The 20,124-nt window shown below is 41.8% G+C and overlaps 1 protein-coding gene, 1 long non-coding RNA gene and 2 pseudogenes across 3 annotated transcripts in view; all 4 read right to left on the reverse strand.

Annotated features, from left to right (window-relative positions):
• The window catches only part of LOC146456871 (guanylate-binding protein 7-like), an 84,354-nt gene that overhangs the window by 3,863 nt on the left and 60,367 nt on the right, over positions 1-20,124 (reverse strand). The window lies entirely within an intron of this gene.
• On the reverse strand, positions 238-15,557 carry LOC146456872 (uncharacterized). The gene is made up of 3 exons (XR_014858804.1): positions 15,465-15,557; positions 447-520; positions 238-317 (listed from the first exon to the last, which is right to left on the reverse strand). It is a non-coding gene; the product is annotated as an uncharacterized LOC146456872 (long non-coding RNA).
• On the reverse strand, positions 7,856-8,891 carry LOC146456873 (uncharacterized; annotated as a pseudogene).
• On the reverse strand, positions 9,107-11,652 carry LOC146456874 (uncharacterized; annotated as a pseudogene). Its single transcript, XR_014858805.1, has 2 exons — positions 11,217-11,652; positions 9,107-9,811 (listed from the first exon to the last, which is right to left on the reverse strand). The product of XR_014858805.1 is annotated as an uncharacterized LOC146456874 (transcript).

Below are 20,124 nucleotides of genomic sequence, written 5' to 3' on the forward strand. Positions count from 1 at the left end.
TTTAGGATGTTTTTGCATTGGATTGTATATTTTGTAACCTGATTAAATTTGACCGTGGATAAATAAAGATTATTTTAAGTTGTATGTATGTAGCTTCTGAGATTGGGGAAAAAATTCTTATGTGTGGTTGTCGTTTAGTCGAAAACTGATGGCAAGTAATTTCTAAAGTGGACATTTGCTCAGTTTGTGAAAAAGTTATTTTCAGTTTTAATTAAATTATTTACTTAGCTTCCTCACCTCATCAGCTTCTTCCATTTTTTTATTAAAAAATACCCCTCCCTTTCTTTCCTTAATAAAAGTGAATCCCATGTTTTTCCCTGAATAGAAAATTGACAGAATAATTCATAGAAAGAAAAATAAAAACGTTATTTCCTTGAAAAAAAAAAGAAAGAAAAACAACAACAACAACAACAACAACACAAAAAAAACAAAGCCCCAATACTTACAGCCAGTCTCGTGAGACTTATCTCTCTGTTTGTTCTTCTTTTTTGAAATAATGATCCCCATGCTTCTATACAACCTGTTCGGGAAACGATTTTAAAATGCGAATTGGTAAAGTCACGTTTGAACTCGTAAATACTCTTTAAGGTAATTATCACTTCAGATATATGTAGTATCAAATGGATAAGGGGGTTAGTTTCTATAACTAAACTGTGGTGCTGCATCGGTGGGGGAGAAGAAACGGATGTTTGGTTTATCAACAGAGTTGATAACTAAAGGTAAATTGACCACCGGAAAGAGATTCAAGTGTTTTCGTCATAGTGAATCTCCAAGCTGACGAAGGGATGACGCTCGGGACTCAGCGCTCGAATCTCTTTACGGTGACCAATTTACTCTGTTGATAAACCAAACATTCAGAAGTAATCGAAATAAGGTATACCCTCCTTTAGGTACTTGCATCAGTCATATGATCAATATGATCATACCATAGTCATTCGTCTCGGTTCAGCAGCGGATGAAGACGTGCTTTGTTCTCCCGCCTCCATCCCAGGGCCAACCGCTTTCCATTAATGCATACCGTAGTGTTTCGTTTTCTGTGCCCTCACCTTTACTGGGCCAGATAATGTATCTATCAATGATTATTCAAACTGCATAATTCGAATAAAGGCGGCTATGAACCTGTGCTCATAGCCATTTTGGTCTAACTCTGGTAGTCTTGATTCTTTGCCCAGTAAATCGAGCTCAGGCAGGCCAGCATACATTACAGCCATTATATTATACATGTAAGGATCGAAGGGAAAGGCATAAACATGCTAGATCTTTTATATGTGGCGGTAGCAGCTCTATTTGGAAGGCATGCTTGATATGCCGGTCATTCGTAGGGTGAATCAGAACTTTGCTAGTGTTCCCCAGGTGTTTGTTTGGAACTCACAAATCTAGGTACATATTAGTCAGAAGCAAAGTAAAGTGAAGCTAATCAGAGACGTTAAAATCATAAAGATGAGATTCCAAGGCCCGGTGTTTTCTTAAGGATAGGATGGAAGTCAATCAATGTGCATGAGAGACATTTGGAAACAGACAAATATATTCTGCCAAGGGGAAATGAGTCGAATGAGTAGTCTGCAAGCTGTGCAAGTTTTGATATTACCACTTTTAGTGACAAAAGATCAATAAGTTCAAGTTTATTAAGTTTTCCAAACAGTTACTTACAATGAACACCGCCTGCAAATAGCGAGCTAATCTAGGCAGGCGGTGTTAAGGACATACATACACGAATAACGAATTGAAGGCGTTAAAAAGGTCAATTTTGAATACATTATTTGTCAAAAGTGTAAAAAGTAAATAAAAGTGAAGAAAAATATTATGTTTTATGATTGAATTATAATTAAGATGACTTTTTTTATTTCAGAAATAAGAGTGCTAATTCCAGCATAACTGTCCAGAGTTTCTAAAGTTACAAATAGTAATGCTTGAATTTTTTTTATTTTTGAATATGTGCTTTGGTAGTCAATGCGTTTAGATAACTAAGTTGTGCTTAACTGAATGAAATTTCGAATTCAATTTGTGAGAGTTAAAGGTACGAAATGAGCAATTTTCTGCTCTGCTAAACATTAGGCAATAATATGATTTGTGTAGTTTGGCTGCAATTTATATGACGGTCACAAGGCGACCTTTTCTTTTTGAAATTGCGGTATTTTGGTTGAAATTTCGTAGTAAAATGTTCGCAAGTGTACAACCTGCTATGCACACCTTAATTAATGCTTTTTGTAATGTTTTGTTTGTATTTTTATGTTGTATGTTTTTGCATTCCGTTTAATTAGATCAATGTCGACCTCTGTTGATCCAACAAAAGGTTAACGTAATTATCATTATCATTTGACGCAGCTTTCGCCCGCTGATCAGTGCAACCCGGTTAATACGGATACCAAGGGGACATGCCAAAGTGTCCGTATTATCCGGGCGTCCGTATTAAGCAGGCTCGCAGAAAAAAAAAAATGTTTTATCGATACAAAGACTAGAGCAGACATTTTTTTACGGCAAAAAGACGTTGTTAAATTTCTTAACTGTAACTGTAACATTCTCTAACTAAAGAAACCGTACGCTCATTTACCATAGTCTTAGCCTGCGTAGCAAACATTTCTGTTTCCTTTGAGCCAAGCGGGGCAAACACGAAAGACGCGCGAGGGCATAAGGCAAAAAGGAGCGGGGAGAGGAGCGGGGAAGGAAAGGAAACGCCTGCCGCTGAGCCCAGGCATTTTACCGAACGTCGTTCGTCAGCGAACGGGAGGCAATGATGTATTGCCATTGCTCAATCGTCTGTCAATCAAACTCATAGACCAAAGCGACATCCGGTTCCCGTTTATCAAAGATAAAAATATTGACGAGGCTGGAGAAAACTCTTTCGAGTGTCCTCTCGATTTCGAGTTTGCTTTGCTTTGGAAGCGAATAAATTTCTTTTGCACGGAGATACGTTAATTCAGTTGAAACCGGAGCAAAGAACTGCCTCAAGAGCGAATGTCCATTAACATCGAGCAAAATCAAGAATTTTCGGTCACGCTCAAAATATAATTATCATTGCGCTTTGGTTTGTTGGTAGGTATTGTCGTCTCAACAAACATGGTGTAGTTCGTTTTTAATAGTGGATATGCTTCAGCATCAACGAATAATAGTGGCATTCCGTATGCAAATGAATCACTCACTCCGGTGTAACCGGAAGTGGAATAATAGCCAATACCACGTCACTCGCTAGCCGGAAGCTCGATCTGTTAGCCAATTACCAGCAACACGGCTTCGAAAGTTGTGACTCGCCAAACTGATTTCTGTGGGTCGCCATTGCATAGCTGTTTTTAGTGCTTTGAACGCATTCTCGCTGCATTCTCTAACATTAGAAGCAAGTGTCTGAAGAAGTGACGAAATGGCGTTCTTCGAAGGTGAAGCATAAGATTCTCGACAAATGCGCATTGATACAATAAAGACTGATTGTGCACCGCCTTCCACTCACCGACGCGTAATTCTTGATATCGAAGTCGAATCGACGCTGGGTGAGAAGACAGACGTCCCTGTCGATCCCCTAAGCTCACGAGGCATTAGTCAATTCCATTTGAAAATTGACTTCCATTTAGAGAGTGACCTCGAAGCTGTCAAGGTATTCCAATGTTTATCAAAGTTATTACGAAGTTCAGCAAGCTATGAGTCGCGAAAGACAATTCAATCGAACTTAAACAACATTAGCGATGTGACAAACAGTGACATAACCGATCAACCCATGCTGCTAAACTGGAGAACTTGTGTGGCCAACGAGTATGACGAGCAGTTGAAAGACCCAGTTATTGACGATGCGAGGAAAACTGATCAGCAATCCGTGGCGATCTCCAGATCAACTGAAGGACGAAGTCCATTGGAACGCACTCGCCGTAACGACAGAGAACCTCCTAGGATTTATTGCGCATTATTTAAGGAAAAACGTACCGAGCCACTCTGAGTTTAGAAAACATTTATTTCCTGCTTTTCGTAAGTATATGACAATAAGAATGTGTACAGCTAGACTGCAAGTCAGAGGTGACAAATCTTCGGTAGAGGCGGGTAGTAATTGTAATCTCTATTTTATCAATAGAATTAAGGACTGCTAAACATAAAAAAGCTTCATCAGTATTATTGTGTAGTCAAAATAAATCTGTAACTAACTGTATAATAAAATTGAACAAACGAAATGAGAAACGCATTTCATTTGTAAACAACGTCGATCACTGCTGGAGTAGCTAGCGCCGAGTGTCTGATCGAAATGAAATGCCAAAAGATTTCATAACGAACTGACTTCTTCGGTCGATATTTTTGGTCTAATGGATCGGTTTTAAGTTTGAAGATTTTGCGTTTCAGCTTTCGATCACACAAGGCACAAGGCACAATGCACAAGGCCCTATTTGTGAAGGATATTCAAATTATTTTTCTTACATGTAAATAGCTTTCCGACAGCTGTAAGATTTTTTCTTTTTTTATCTTGCTCATTTTAAAGAGTAACAGAACACTACCTGAATGATACAGCTTATTAAATTTTGCAAAACACAAAAATAAATAAATTCATGACGTGAAGAGACTCTTGAGTTAAAAAGTAAATTGTGACCACCAAAGGAAAATATGCTGACATTCACATGCTTGTGTCCCTCATTCAAAGTACTCGTATAGCTTACCGAAAGCGAATCCGATGCAGTAAATGATTTCGCTACGTAAGATAAAAGTAATCTATTTCATAACACTCTATTCATGCTCGGTTGAAATAAGATATGGGAAATAATATTGCTCAGCGGTCTAAGCCAAGCTGGAACAGCTTGGCTTAGGGTAACAGTGTTTTTGACACACGCGAATTTGGTCAGTGTGGGCGGGCCGTTCCTTCCTTCACTGCTCCGCTGGCTGAGACTAAGCACGAAAGGAGTGTTATTCTGCTTCGACTCAGTATTTATACCCTTAGAACACCCTTGTGCACATGCCTGCGTGCATTGAATCGCAAGGGATGTGTTAATTTAATGTATTTCAGTTTCGCATATCATTAGGAGTGTTATGAATAGTAATCTATTTCATAACACTCTATTCATGCTCAGTTGAAATAAGATATGGGAAATAATATTGCTCAGTGCCACTCACGCCATACTGTTCATCTTTAATTTCATGACAAGCTCTTTTCTTTACTTCTTACTTACAACAAACATCAATCTTATCCATAAATACCCCCAAACGTTCTCAAACCTTACAATTCCCAAACCTACCCAAAACTAAAAGAAACGACAGTATGTTGGTAGATCACAAAACGTCTAGTACATAGCTAGTCTTACTTATGAGTCTGATAAAGGTCTCTTCTGTGGACTAACAGTTGGAAAAGCGCAAAGGATGCGCTTCAGTTCATTCATGTCCGTCCATGTATTATTAACATTCATCACTTCGCTGGAGGCTAGTTTAGCAGAAGCCCCAGAAGGGTTCAGCACTTTCGCTAGCTGTAGGTAATGCAAAGCAGTGTGCCTACGGTTCCTACCAACATGATCCATTATTTCTGTTAATTCTGCCCCTGATAGCGCTAAGGTTATGGCGCACCCTGATCTAAACCCATGCAATGTTTCGCCGTCATTCTCGCCCTTTTCATTTAAATATAATTTAAGTCGGGCCTCCGCAGTAGCTGAAGTAAGGGGGGCATCTAATATTCCACCATCAGGTGTTGTTGGGCGGAATAAGGAACCGCGGGTAAGGTCAACCTGCATTCCCCGAGCAATATCAACATAGTGTTCAATACCTCTAATGGGACAAATAACGGAATGTGGATTTCTTCTAATTCCAATAACATTTTGGTCACCATCCCTTAGGGTCTTCCCCCACACGTGATTGAATAAAAACCCATCATCATTGGGAAAGCGCAAAATTTCAACTACCTTAACTTGGCCCAGGTCACCGAGGCGATCACCACTGAAGAAAACGCTTTTGAAGTAGGCCTGGTCCCGAGCGATAATAAAACATTGTAACGGCTTATTAGTGGATTGTGCCAGGCGCCTTTCCAAGAAAAGGGAAAGCTGGGTAAGTTTGTCAACAAAGAAAGGCGTCGCCTGCTTAGGGGTTACCCTTGCCCTTAATTGCTCTGCAGTCACCACACGAAGATAGTCCTTTACGGACTTATCTGCTGCGGGATTGCCTAGTCCCAGCCTTTTATCCCATTCATCATCCCTCCCAATGGCATGAAAAATAGATCTTAGCTTTCCAATATATGAATCCACGGTTTTATAAGATAATCGGAGAGGACAACCACATGTTTGTTTACCCCGTTGCCCAACAAAGTTACAACCATTATGGTGGATCTGCGTTCGACCATCCTTATCCTTAAAAGTGAGAATACGGCATATATCCCGGGGAGAGACAGTAGCTAAAGACACTTGTCCTGGTAGGGCTGATAAAAAGGCTTCTAATTCCTTCTGTAGAGAATCCTTTTGTCTCGAGTAACTTGTGGCCTGATCAAAGTTCAATAATTGTTGCAACCGTTTATCTATATAGAATCAAGATCAAGTTTTAATGTGTCACTCTTCTTTACTAAGGAAAAAATCTTTCTCTTGTAGCCACAGTGCTGGCAAAACCTGAAGTCACTGTCATTGGCACGACTACAAACAGGACAGCGAACAGATGGTACGAATAGCTTTGCCACCAAAGGGAGTTCCTAAACAACGGAGAATATAAAAAGAAAGTTTTTAGTGGTACACTCGAGAAAAAAGGATTTCTACGGAAAAAATCAATCTAAGTTCAATAAAATATGCCTAAAAAACAACCGAGAACACCCAAAGGTCTCCCGGGATTCCGCCTGGGCGTGGGATCCAACCCTGATTCGAAGGTACAAGAAGTACATGGTCATCACCTGTAGAAGCCATTGTTACTACTTTGTTTGCATGACCATGTTAAAGGCCACCAATATTTTTTAGGGTAACTGTCCAGGACCACGATTGTGCATGCCTGTTTCATTCTTCGTAGATCGATAGCGTAGGACTGGACCGACCAAGACCGGAGGTGGAAAAACATATGGGCATTGCATGAGAGACCCAAAAGCTGTTAGATTCTGAGCAAAGAAGTTAACACCCGCAGACCCTGGAGAAGAGACCGGAGTGAAGTGAGGCAAACTATTTCCAGACAAGTCCTTCTGTACGTTGGAATCTAACGACATCAGGTCAAACGTGTGCCCCGTAGAGCCTCCAAACTCTCGCTGAACTTTTTGCCACATACTACCTGTAAGGCAGTAATCTGAAGAGGATCTGTGTCGAGAGGGACCATCTCCTGGATTATCTCCAGATCGGACATAAAAAAGACGCAACAGGACATTCAGGGCAGCAGTGGTTGAAAATAACACCTTCATAGCATTATTTAGCTGAGCACTCCTTCCACCCTGGTTGGTCCATGCGTGAACAACGGCTTGATTATCAACCTGCACATCGACACGCGCATTACGAACTTCATCCGAGCACGATAATAACATCTTAATGATCGCCATGGCTTCCTTTGTTGCAATGTCCCATGTGTACTCTTCCCGTGACCAATAATCAAAAATCTGACGGTGATTTGGAGAAATAATCGTAGCCCCCCATCCCGAAGAGGATGCGTCCGTTGCCACAGAGACTTGAATATGGCGTTCGTCGCGCCATGGTATTGGGTCATCCCAGTTTTCAAGGAACAGCCGATGAGCGATCTCTTCTCGCAGAGTACCTCGTAACAAAATCAGCTTCTGAGAACGTAGGCCCTTTGAGATCGCTGCATTCATTTCTCTTGTAAAGAGCTTTGCTGCCGGCACCGCTCTAGCGAAGGAAACACATTTCCCCACGAGGCGTTGCAACGTTTTAACGGAGACATAAGATGACCCAAGTATCTCATGAATAAGGGCAATGAATTTCTCTTTCTTCTATGGAATCAAATGAAACATTTCTCTTGAAGAGTCTGCCATGAATCCAAGGTACGGGACAATCTTTGCTGGGATCAGAATAGATTTCGAAAGACCAAGGAAATAACCCAGTCTGATTAAATAATAGGAGTATCAGGAAAATGGCAGACTTAGCAGCTGCAGAATTGTGTTCACCTGCTGTGGCCAAGGCACCGTATTCTCCTTTTTCAAACGAGACCTGAAGCTGGCCATTGTGACGATCGTCAGTGTAAAGAAGGCATGGAATGCCAATTAAACGGAAAAAAACCAGTTACAAAGAGACCTGTTGTGTGGTAAATAAAAGGGGAAACCTTCCAGCCAAAAGGCAAGGTACTGTACCTAAAAAACCAACCACCCCATTGTATACCAAAGAAAGGACGGCTACTCTCTGTAAGCAAAATGTGATCATACCCAGACTTATCATCTAACACAGTCTGGAATGAGTCTTTTGTTACATAACGAGGCAAGTCATTAAGGGTATTCAGAGAGAAAGGATTGTCTTTCATCCAGAGGTTCAAATAGCGCGCGTCATGACAGAAGCGGGGCTTTGACGGCTCAACAGTCCGGAGGTAGTACAATATGGGGCGGTGCCACTTTCCCAACCCTCCCCACCTAAGATATCGCCCCAGTCCCCAGACGATTGATCAAAGTTTCCTGAACAAAGCGAACAAAAAAGTTTGCATGACATGTTGTTTCTAAACAGCCTGTGGGGTGGGCGGTCAGAATCATACTGTTCGCCTTTACACGAGCCCTTAAAATGTTGGAAGTACAGAAAAATAGAAACTTTATTTTTGATCCAATCCAAGACATCGGTTTGAGCCGCCATTTTAGGGCATCGTTCCGCGACTTTCTCCCAAAACGAGTAGTGAGCGTGAAGCTCTCCAGCTCAAAAATTACTAGGGTCTCGGAAAGACAACTCATTTACATCCCCTATAATTTCGCCTTGCTCCACACGCGTGACCTTTTGCATTAGTTCACGTGCTGTCATCTCACCGCTGATCGCTATGGGGTTCCCCATGGAGTCTACCCATTGAATTGCATTCACCCCAGACTGTCCATGAGTGATAGCGTTATCGAAGTTCTTATCATATTCCCAGGCCCATGAAATTATTTCCTAGGGAAAAACATCAAGAACAAAAGGTATTATTCCCACGGGTGAAACCCCAAAGTAGTCAGCAGAGAGAAGACAGCTCTGACTCAGTAATCCTGGGAGGGTAACTAGAGACCCTGTTTTCAAAGCTATCAAAACTCTGAGGCTATCGAGTTTATTACTAATTAAGAGAAAAACACTCACATAAGACATGACTGAATTGAAGATACGTTTATTACCCAAACAGAAACCCTAAATCAGCTTAACATATGTTGTCTGCGAAAGTTCACACTTTATTTTGCGGCTGACGCTGGAGACGTGCCATTCTTCCGCAGCCCCATGTTCCCAGAAAGATCCCTTTTTCTTGCCTCGCAGAATCGTTTAATGTGGCCAAGTTTACCACAGTAGAAACACGACATAAGCCTTCCCGGGTTTCTCGGGAAATCTCTGACATTTCTCTCCCGGCCTTCCCTGTAAAAGGGAGACAGCTGCAGTCCCGGCCCGGTCCCTCGAACGATAGTGTTTCTCTACCTTCGCCACACAATCAAAGATTTTTTCATGATCTTCATCGCCCAAAAGGCGCAGGAAAAGACTTCTAAATTGATCCCGAGGCACATCGAGCTTTCACGGACTGTTTGGTAAACCAAACGATAGAAATTCTGGCGGTCATGCTTGGTATCTTGAGCCGTAACTTGAAGCGATTCTAGCATCTCCAAGGCTTCGTATTTATTGAAATCTTGTAGGAGACGAGATGCGTAGGCCATAATCTTCATTAGGGAGTTCTCCACAGATGATCCAGTCATTGTCTCAACTGTCTGGTTCAACTTAAGGACTTCAGCTTGTAACCTCTAAAAAGGAGAAAAATTCCCAATCAACAAACACGCCATGACTAGTAAAACTGATAACTATCACAAATTCACCTCATCACGAAAAAAAAGCGGGGAATTTAAGATATACTTCCTGACGGAGCATACCTAGTGAGTCTTTGCCCTTGTAACAATACATGGCGTATCTATATCTTTCAACAAATATACCCGGCGGGTTCTCGTTTCGTGCCTGGACACAGCGTATAAATCCTGATGAGAAAACTCACCCCCGGGACTACACCCGGCTTATAAACCCTGGTGAGAAACCTCACCCCCGGGATTACAGCCAGCGTATAAATCCTGGTGAGAAAACTCACCCCCGGGACTACACCCGGCGTATAAATCCTGGTGAGAGAAAACTCACCCCCGGGACTACACCCGGCGTATAAATCCTGGTGAGAAAACTCACCCCCGGGACTACACCCAGCGTATAAACCCTGGTGAGAAACCTCACCCCCGGGATTACAGCCAGCGTATAAATCCTGGTGAGAAAACTCACCCCCGGGACTACACCCGGCGTATAAATCCTGGTGAGAGAAAACTCACCCCCGGGACTACACCCAGCGTATAAATCCTGGTGAGAAAACTCACCCCCGGGACTACACCCAGCGTATAAACCCTGGTGAGAAACCTCACCCCCGGGATTACAGCCAGCGTATAAATCCTGGTGAGAAAACTCACCCCCGGGACTACACCCGGCGTATAAATCCTGGTGAGAGAAAACTCACCCCCGGGACTACACCCGGCGTATAAATCCTGGTGAGAAAACTCACCCCCGGGACTACACCCAGCGTATAAATCCTGGTGAGAAAACTCACCCCCGGGACTACACCCAGCGTATAAATCCTGGTGAGAAAACTCACCCCCGGGACTACACCCGGCGTATAAATCCTAGAGGGAAAAAGTCACCCCCGTGTCTACACACGGCGTAATTAAATTACTATATCTAAGAATAATTTAGCAAAAAGGACTCACCCCTACAAACCAACATTGTCCCACCCCCGCGACCGCACGTGGTAAAAATACGAAATTTGAATAACAAAATATATTCACTAACTATAAAGGATAACCGACACAATAGGAAGGAAAGCGGGCCACACCCAAACGAGAATAAAGAACATAAGGAACAAAATTCCCACCCACAAATAACAAGAAAGGGCTCTATAACAAGAAACTAACCCTTTGGGAAATGCAAACAGATGCACTTAACTTGCAAACATGCCGTTGAAACAGGGAAAACAAACTCATGTAAAGACAAATGTAACACGCCCACGGGAAAAATAAACTTAAGCTCTCACGTAAGATAAATAAACCAAGCCTATGATATGTTCCCAAAATGGCGAAAAGCAAAATGAAATAAAACAAGGACAGGAACATCAAAATTTACCTCGAGTTCGTTTTGTCCGCCGGCAGCAACATTTTGGGCAGCATTTCGACCCGCCGCTTGTGCAGCCTGTGGCACTGGTACACCTTGTGCGGCTGGTAGAACTTGAGCAGCTTGTGCAACTTGCACGGTTTGTGGAACTTGAGCAGCTTGTGCAACTTGCGCGGCTTGTGGAACTTGAGCAGCTTGTGCGACTTGGGGAACTTTTGGGCCTTGTGCTGGAGGGTTTACTAGCGGTTGAGGAAATTGTACTCCCGGCGCTGGAGCTTCCGCCATAATTCTAGAAAATTCGCCTGGGTCGAAAACTGAAGAGATGTCGTTCACTGCTCCGCTGGCTGAGACTAAGCACGAAAGGAGTGTTATTCTGCTTCGACTCAGTATATATACCCTTAGAACACCCTTGTGCACATGCCTGCGTGCATTGAATCGCAAGGGATGTGTTAATTTAATGTATTTCAGTTTCGCATATCATTAGGAGTGTTATGAATAGTAATCCATCAAACAACGGATAGTTACTGAACGGATAGCTAACGGCTCTGAAAAACGGCGAGTTCACTGAAAGACGACGCCATTTTGACGAGTAGGCAAACAGTGTTTGTATGGAAATACGATGCCCAATAATTTTCATAAAACATCGCCTCTGAAATATTCATGAATTGGAAACTATTGGTACTAGGAAAAGGATTTTAAGAAAAAAATTGGAGGGATGTAGCTCTGCCAGAACGCGTCCAGTCGTTTTTTGAACTTTCCATATATTTGTCGGTATAGGGAACCAGCCGTGAACCACTACTAAGAATAGTTCGCGGGAAAAAATACAGGGAAATGTATGGAAAGGTATCATAACTTAAGACAGGCGTTCCCGCACCGTAATGGCGAAGACCCTCCTTGCGCTCGAAACATATTCCTCTTGGAGTAAACAAGTTGCCCGCCGCGATTCTGTTTTCGCTGAGATTTACCGGAAGTTAAAAATGGTTGGTTCTCATCAATCTTATGTGACATTTGACGTGACAGTGTAAGCCCCAGGGGAGCGAAGCCATTTGGGGGTGTTCGGTAAAATCTGGGGCCTCAGCGGCAGGCGTTTCCTTTCCTTCCCCGCCCCTCCCCCATGCTCCTACTTTTTTTGCTCCTTTTAGCCCAATGCCCTCGCGCGTCTTTCGTGTTTGCCCCGCTTGGCTTAAAGGAAACAAAAACCGCTGCTACTCAGGCTATCATAGTCTCCAAAACTACTTTATTGTTTTTGAAACACGACAACGGAGTCGAAGTCTTATGACAAGCATAGGACGTCACGGAGGAAGAAGATATGACTTGTAGCAAATGGCCAAGGAAGGGTAAAACACCGGAAGAAAGGCAAACTGATCAAACACGTCAAGCTATTTTGCTTTTATTTAGAGTCCTTAAGTGTTTACGTAACAAAAACTAAATTTTGAAACTGTGGGATTTGTTGGTATAGGATTTGTATGGAGTCATCGGGCATAACAGAGCTAATATCTCGCACCCAAATTGCAAAAAGATACTGATTTTTGGGAAGTAGCAATTTGTCATCGTGCTCTTTCAGAATATACTAACAAATCCCACAATTTCAAAAATTCAAATTTTTGTGACGTCACACTTTAGGACTGTATCTTTCCTCGCGAAGCGAGGCAGGAGCCCGAGCGGAGCTAAGCCGCGCGAATTCGAGCGAAAAATATATATATATGTTTTTCTGAAGGTGTCCGCACTTGAATGACGTCAGACTGTCTGGCGTCGTCTGGAACAAAATTTGCATACATCGGAAAAAATATGCGTGCATGATCAAATTTCAACAGCAATGTTCATCAATATTCACTGGATACAGAACTATCTCTCCTGAACATTTTCCCTTTCTTTTAGAAATCTTTTTTGTGAAAGATTGCATTGAAGAAATTACACGTTTTGTGGCCGCGGTAAAACCATTTTCCGTGGGAAATAAATTCATCGAACACGACAGCGCTGCACGCCCGTTGTACATTACGTCGCGTCAGACATAGTTTTTAAACCGCAAACTAGCCTGTGGAACTACAAAAAGACCATGCTCATCAAAAAAAATCCTATGCCCCTTTTAATCTCCTCATTTGATGCTACAATACGAGTAAAGAGGGTTTTCCACCCAGCCCCAGCCTCGCGAGGTTTTGCGAGTCACGTATTTCTAGTTTAGGAATAAAATCGTACTAACCCGTACAAATCTGTCATTATTTGAACAGGGTACAATGTCTACAAATAGCACATAATTGTGACAATAAATATCGACAGTGCGCAGCTAGATAACCAGTGTCTGTTATGCGGGGTTGACGATGTATGAGATTTTGCACGCTGGACACAGAAAAGTGTCCGTTGTCCGTATTAAGCGGGTTAATTTTAGAGAAAAAGTTTCAGCCTTTCGTCGAGACAAACGGAACTGTCTGTAATATTCGGGTGTCCGTAGAGCGGAGTCCCACTGAATCGAATTTGTACCTAAAGCTGCAGCATTTGACATGGGTTCTCTTGGTTCGATTCTCGTCTAGGACTCAGTATTTTGTTCGTTTATGACAAGATACTGTAACTCAGCTTTTCTACTTTTAGAGCTGATCAATCACAACGGACGTAAAGAGCGCAATGAGCCAATCAAAATTCGAAGCAAATACGCGTGCGAGCAAGACACGATTGGTTTTGGTTTGGCTTCCCATTGGTTGAGTAGATGGTGCGAACTTTACCAACCAATCATAGAGCGCAGTAAAGCAAAACCAAAACAAAATTATAAAGTGAAATTACTTGCAACGGTCAATTGAAATTGAAAACCGCTCTATATACACTCGATTGCAAAAACGTTGACACCTAAAAAGCATAAACCATGAACGATGAGACCAAACGGATTTGTGGGTAGTGTTTAAAAATTGGCCCTTGTTAGCCAACTTGGACACTTTAAGGAAAGCTTGGACAGTTTCCATCATTCACCACGTGCAACTAAGTTTAGTTGTCAACCGTCGAACGAGAATAGAATATTATGCACATAAATTTAGTACACTTATACCCATAAAGCCATTGGGTCTCATCGCTCACGGTTAATGCTTTTTAGGTATCAAAGTTTTTGCAATCGAGTGTATACAAATGTTTTACAGCGAAAACGATGAATCGCTGGCTTTCTCGCCTTCTTCTTGTTCTGAGCGACTAATTACTAACGGATCAACGTTGCCTCCAGTTAATTCATTCCATAAATTAACTCAATTTTTCCTTTACTTGAATGTTTCCTTTTTTTTTAAAAGTGCGAAGTTTTTTATTACCCTGCGTGACTTAAGAATTCTGTTTTCACCAGTGGTTTTGTTGTTACTATTGTGCTACGTAAACTACAAAGAAAAGGTGGGCATACACAACTCGTGACGTGACCATTTGTTCTTATTTTACATGCGTGAGTGCATATCACTGTTTACATATTCTTAGGAATATAAGATATATGACATCACCAGACCAAATAATAATTTGGTTAAAATAGCTTCTTAAACTATAAAGCATTTCTTATCCATGCCAATACTAAGTCATAACTGGATGAACACATTTGCATTTAGTACCGTTACTTAGCAAGGCTTCATTTGCCCTTAATTCATCCATGTCATTGTTCAGATGAAAGCTTTTCTGGTGATGGTATTTATCTATTTCGATAATGAACATCTGGAGAAGTGAGATTACTCAAACGTGTTTTTGAGAGTGGGACAACAGAAAAAAAAAATGCGCAGTAAAGTGCATTAATCGCATTCTTTCAGCCCAAAGGTCCTAGAATGTATAGCAACAAAATTGTCCCACAAATCTCAGCATAGTTTCGCTTCAATCCATGCGGGCTGATATTGGGCCGACTACATAACGACTCTGCTCACCGCTTGCAAGCATGCAGCTTGTTATTTAACTGTAGAATAGGTGGTTTGCAATCAATCCCTAGAGATCCAACAGACAATGGTGTGGCAGCCATGTTGGATGACAGAACCTTTTGTTTTGCCATCCAACATGGCCGCCATATCGTTGTCGTTTTGGACCTCCAGGGATTGGTTGCAAACCACCTATACATAGGCCAACATGGAACTAAAGCGTGCTAAAATCTTTGCAAGTTCTCACATGTTCTTAAGGTGCCGATTATAACCTAATACATATCCTAGTCCGCCACGGACAGATCGAATTGAATATTTCACCCATGAACAGTCTTCTGTAATAATCAAGTATAACTTATTTCACAAGAATCTTTCTGTCAATGGACAAATCAATACTCACGTAATACAGTCGTCGTACAGACCAGCTTTACTGTTCGTGTCTAACTCAGTTTTCGTTATTTTACCCAAGTCGTTTTCCGTGTCTGCATCATACTGGTGCAGTTTTAATTTTGACGTCATGTGTTAATCACATCAGTTTAATTGCTTAGTAACAGTAGAACAATGAGGAAACAAATCAGTCTGTTATTCAGCTCCGGGCACTCAAAGCCTTTTATCAAAAACAATACGCATTATCCAAAACAAATCTGAAGCCGCTTTAATTAGAATTATACCGTGAATGAACTTTTTCTTTTCAGGAGTTCAAAGTAGCAGGCGCTTCGGTTTCGCTAACAATACCAACTATTTTCTGTTCCTCCTTCTTCAGCTTGTGCTGTTTACCTTCCCGGCATCTACAGTGTCGATTGCTAGAGTACGTACAAAATGTAATTTGTGATAAGCATTGGCATAAATTAATATTTTTTTTTCTGAATCCTTTTTTTTCTGAATCAGCTTTTGTCGACAGCGCCATTAATGACCTTATTGTTCAAGGATGTGTCACCGAGGTTTTCTGAAGCTCCTGTCATCATTAACCCTTTGTCCGTTTCTGTTCAGAAATCTGGCAAAAAGCGGCTAATTTTGGACCTTCGTCATGTTAATCTATTCCTTTTTAAGAGCAGATTCAGGTGTGAGGATTTGTGTGTAGCTAAAGAGATTCTAAACCCTGGTGAATTTTTTTTTTCGTTTGATTTGAAGTCCGGATATCATCACGTTGACATTTTTCCGGATCATAGGAAGTATTTATCATTTGCGTGGACGTTTCCTTCTGGTTGCACTAGATTTTTTCAATTTTCTGTTTTGCCTTTCGGGCTCAGTTCTGCGCCGTATTTATTTACGAAGTTGCTCAAGCCCTTAGTCACGAAATGGAGATCCGAAGCGAAAGCGATTGTTGTTTTTCTGGATGATGGTCTTGGAGCTGCCGCCGATAGTAACAAAGCCAAGATTGCGAGTTTGCAAGTCCATGCTGATTTACTTAAATCTGGTTTTCTACCCAACGAAGACAAATGTGTTTGGGAGCCCACTAAGGTTATCACGTGGCTTGGAACTGTTCTTAACATGTCTTCTTCAGTAATTTCTGCTACCGATAAGCGTATTAGTTCTTTACAAGAAGATTTGGCGTTCCTGTTGGCTACTTCTTTATCCTCTCATCCTGTTCGTAAGCTTGCTAGTGTTTGCGGAAAGATTATATCCCTTGGCAACTGTGTCGGCAATTTTTCTAGGCTTATGTCTAGGAATATTTTTGCAGTGATCAACTCTGCGCCGTCTTGGAACTCTTATGTTGTTCTGTCGCCTGAAGCCTTGGCTGAGTTAAATTTCTGGAAAGACAATGTGTCGAGTCTTAATGGGATTCCCATTTGGCCGGTTAAGCAGAAGCCTTCCAAAATTGTTTACTCAGATGCCTCCGCTTCAGCTGGTGCTAGTTTCATTGAATTCGAGGGCAAGATGTTTCATCAAAATTGGTCGGACTTTGAGAAGGAGCAGAGTTCTACCTTTAGAGAGTTGCTAGCTGTTTCCTATTCCATTAAAGCCTTTACTGATTGCTTGAAATCTCAGTCAGTTGCGTGGTACACCGATAATCAGAACGTTGTCCGGATTGTTAGCACTGGTTCCAAAGTTCCTGCGCTTCAACAGCTTGCATTGGATATCCATCAAAGTTGCTTGCACAATGGCATTCTTATTGATATGCAATGGATTTCTAGAGACCTTAATACTGCTGCCGATGATCTAAGCAAATTTGTTGATTATGATGACTACACGATTAACGATGTGGTGTTTAACTCCCTTGACGAGCTATGGGGACCTCACACTTGCGATAGATTCGCTTGTTCATACAACGCTAAAGTTAAGCTGTTTAATTCCAAGTTCTATCAGCCCGGTTCTAGTGGCGTCAATGTATTTGCCCAGGACTGGTCCCATCATAATAATTGGCTGTGTCCTCCTGTGTTTTTAACGTGTAAAGTTATCAAGCATTTGAAGCTTTGCGGTGCTAAAGGAACGTTGATTTTTCCTCTTTGGAAGTCTGCTCACTTCTGGCCAATCCTGTCTTCTGACGGTCTGCATTGGAGTCCGTTCATTCATGACTGGGTTATCCTACCTAATTTTCCTAATCTTTTCATTAGAGGGAAAGTTAAGAATCCAATTTTTGGGGGTAGGCCCTTGTCTTTTGTGACATTGGCCCTCTGTATTGACTTTAGTATCAGCCCTAGGTTCGATTCCATTTCGTCTCGTGTCAGTTTTCGAGTTCCCTGTTTCTGACTGCGCAGACCATCATTTTGTACCATAAGCCAGGGTGCCTTAACAAGTTAACTTTTTTTGTTACACGTGTTTATTGCGGTTGTTTATGACCGTTTTCACCCTAGATTGGTACGGTGTTGTTTGTTACATGGCCCTTGAGGGGTCTGTTTATGTTAGGCATATGATGCTGTTTATGAATGTGCTCACCCTAGATGGGTGTTGTTTGTTACATGGCCCTCGATGGGCGTCGTTATGACAGTCATATGATTTTGTTTATGAGCGTTTTCACTCTAGATGAGTGTTGTTTGTTACGTGGCCCTTGAGGGGTTTTGTTATGTTAGACATATGATGCTGTTTAAAAATGTGCTCACCCTGGATGGGTGTTGTTTGTTACATGGCCCTCGATGGACGTTCTTATAATAGTCATATGATGTTATTTATGAACATTTTCACCCTAGATGGGTGTCATTTGTTACATGGCCCTTGATGGGTTTTGTTATGTTAGACTTATGATGCTGTTTATTAATGTGCTCACTCTAGAGAGATGTTGTTTGTTAAATAGCCCTCTATGGGCGTTGTTACGATAGTCATATTATGTTTTTTGCCTGTAGCCTTAACTTTTTTATTCATGCTGTTTTTCACCCTTGATGGGTGGCTTAGGCTTTTGTTGCATGCTTACTGTCTATCTTTCCCTGGATGGTGGTGTTTACCCTAGAGGGGTGTCGATAGCTGTGTTAGTTTATCTTTGTTTTTGTTTAAGAGCGGTTGTTTGCTTGTATTTATTACAGGGAATATTCAGTAAAACCTTTATTTTTGTGGCATTCATAGTTTTTTCTCTCATCTTTCCTCTTCTTTATTTTTGCTCTAGATATCTTTGTTTCCGGTTTCTGGTCTTCAGATAGCCAGGACACTGATAGAGTGCGTCAGTTAAGAGAGAATCTCAAATCGACCGTGCTGGCCTCCAGGGCGTCTGGTACCTCTCTGAGTTATTTAAGGGCGTTCAATAGATGGAAAGTTTTTGCCAGAGATGTCCTGGGCACATCCCAGTTTCCAGTGAGGCCTACTGATTGTGCTCTTTATTTGCAGCATATTCTCGAGTCCTCCAATTCTGTTTCCGCTATCAATTGTGCGTTTTATGCTTTCAAGTGGGTCCATCTCCTGGCCGGAGTTGACTCCCCTACCTTGCATTCTACTGTTGTTGCAGTAAAAGATGGAGCTGTTCGCCTTGCAAGTCTTCCAGCCACCAACAGGAAGGAGCCCCTGGATGTGAATCATCTCAAGATTCTTGCTTCAGAGTACGATCAAGAAGATCTCTTGCAATTAAGAAATTTAGTCATGTTTGCTATAGCCTTTTCTGGGTTTCTTAGAAGCTCTGAGTTGTGTTTCATTCGCAGTAGGGACGTGGAGTTTTATGAAGGTTTTGTTACTATCAATGTCGCAAAAAGTAAGACGGATCAGTTGAGGGAGGGGAAATCCATTGTAATTGCTGAGTCTGGTTCTTGCACTTGTCCTTGTACCCTACTTAAGTCATATATGCTGAAGGCTGGTATTATTGATGGCTCCGATGAGTTTGTGTTTAGGCCTATTACGTCTTCAGGCTGTCGTAAGCGCCTTATTTCTGTTAATAAGCCTATTAGTTTTTCTTCTTACAGGCAGTCTTTCAAGAAGTCATTTGCAAGTATTGTTCCTGACATTTCTAAGTTTAGCACGCATTCAGCAAGATCAGGCGGTGCTACCTTGGCTACTAGTTCCGGTGTGTCAGAGAGGAATCTTCAGCGTCATGGCCGTTGGGCTACTTCTACAGCTAAAAACATTTATGTTAAGGATTCGTTAGCTAGCAGGCTTGAAGTGTCAAAGTCTCTGTCTCTGTAGGCTTTAGCCCTTTCTTTAGATTTCTACCATGGGCTGGCTGACCGATGCGCCCATTGCCTCACAAGTTTGTGTGTGTTCGGTTGTGTAGTGAAGGCAAAATATGTAATTTGTGATAAGCATTGGCATAAATTAATATTTTGCCGACACGGAACAGAGAACTGGGTGCTAGTGTAGCGCGTGAGGTTTCATGGTTAGGGGATTTGAAATAGAGTCCGTTGTGTAACTTGTGACATTCTACGGTCAGCCTCCATCGACGTTGCATCAGTTTGTTTGATTTCAGTTTGTATTTTCTGTTTTCAGTGTTTTATTGTTATTTCGCCAGACCATAATTTGTTATTCAGTTTCTTATTTGGTGTTTTATTGTAATTTCTTAACCTTAAAACCCCAAAGGTTGCGCCGTAACATTGGTCGGGGGTACACGGTCCCTATTTTCCCTACAGGGTTTTCGGGTTTACGTGTCCGGCTATGGTGCTTGTAACAGCTTGTATTTTGTATATCTTATTTTATTGATGTGTCAA

The sequence above is a fragment of the Pavona decussata genome, unplaced genomic scaffold (genome assembly GCF_977016875.1).
Source record: "Pavona decussata unplaced genomic scaffold, jaPavDecu1.1 SCAFFOLD_254, whole genome shotgun sequence".
Classification (NCBI taxonomy): domain Eukaryota; kingdom Metazoa; phylum Cnidaria; class Anthozoa; order Scleractinia; family Agariciidae; genus Pavona; species Pavona decussata.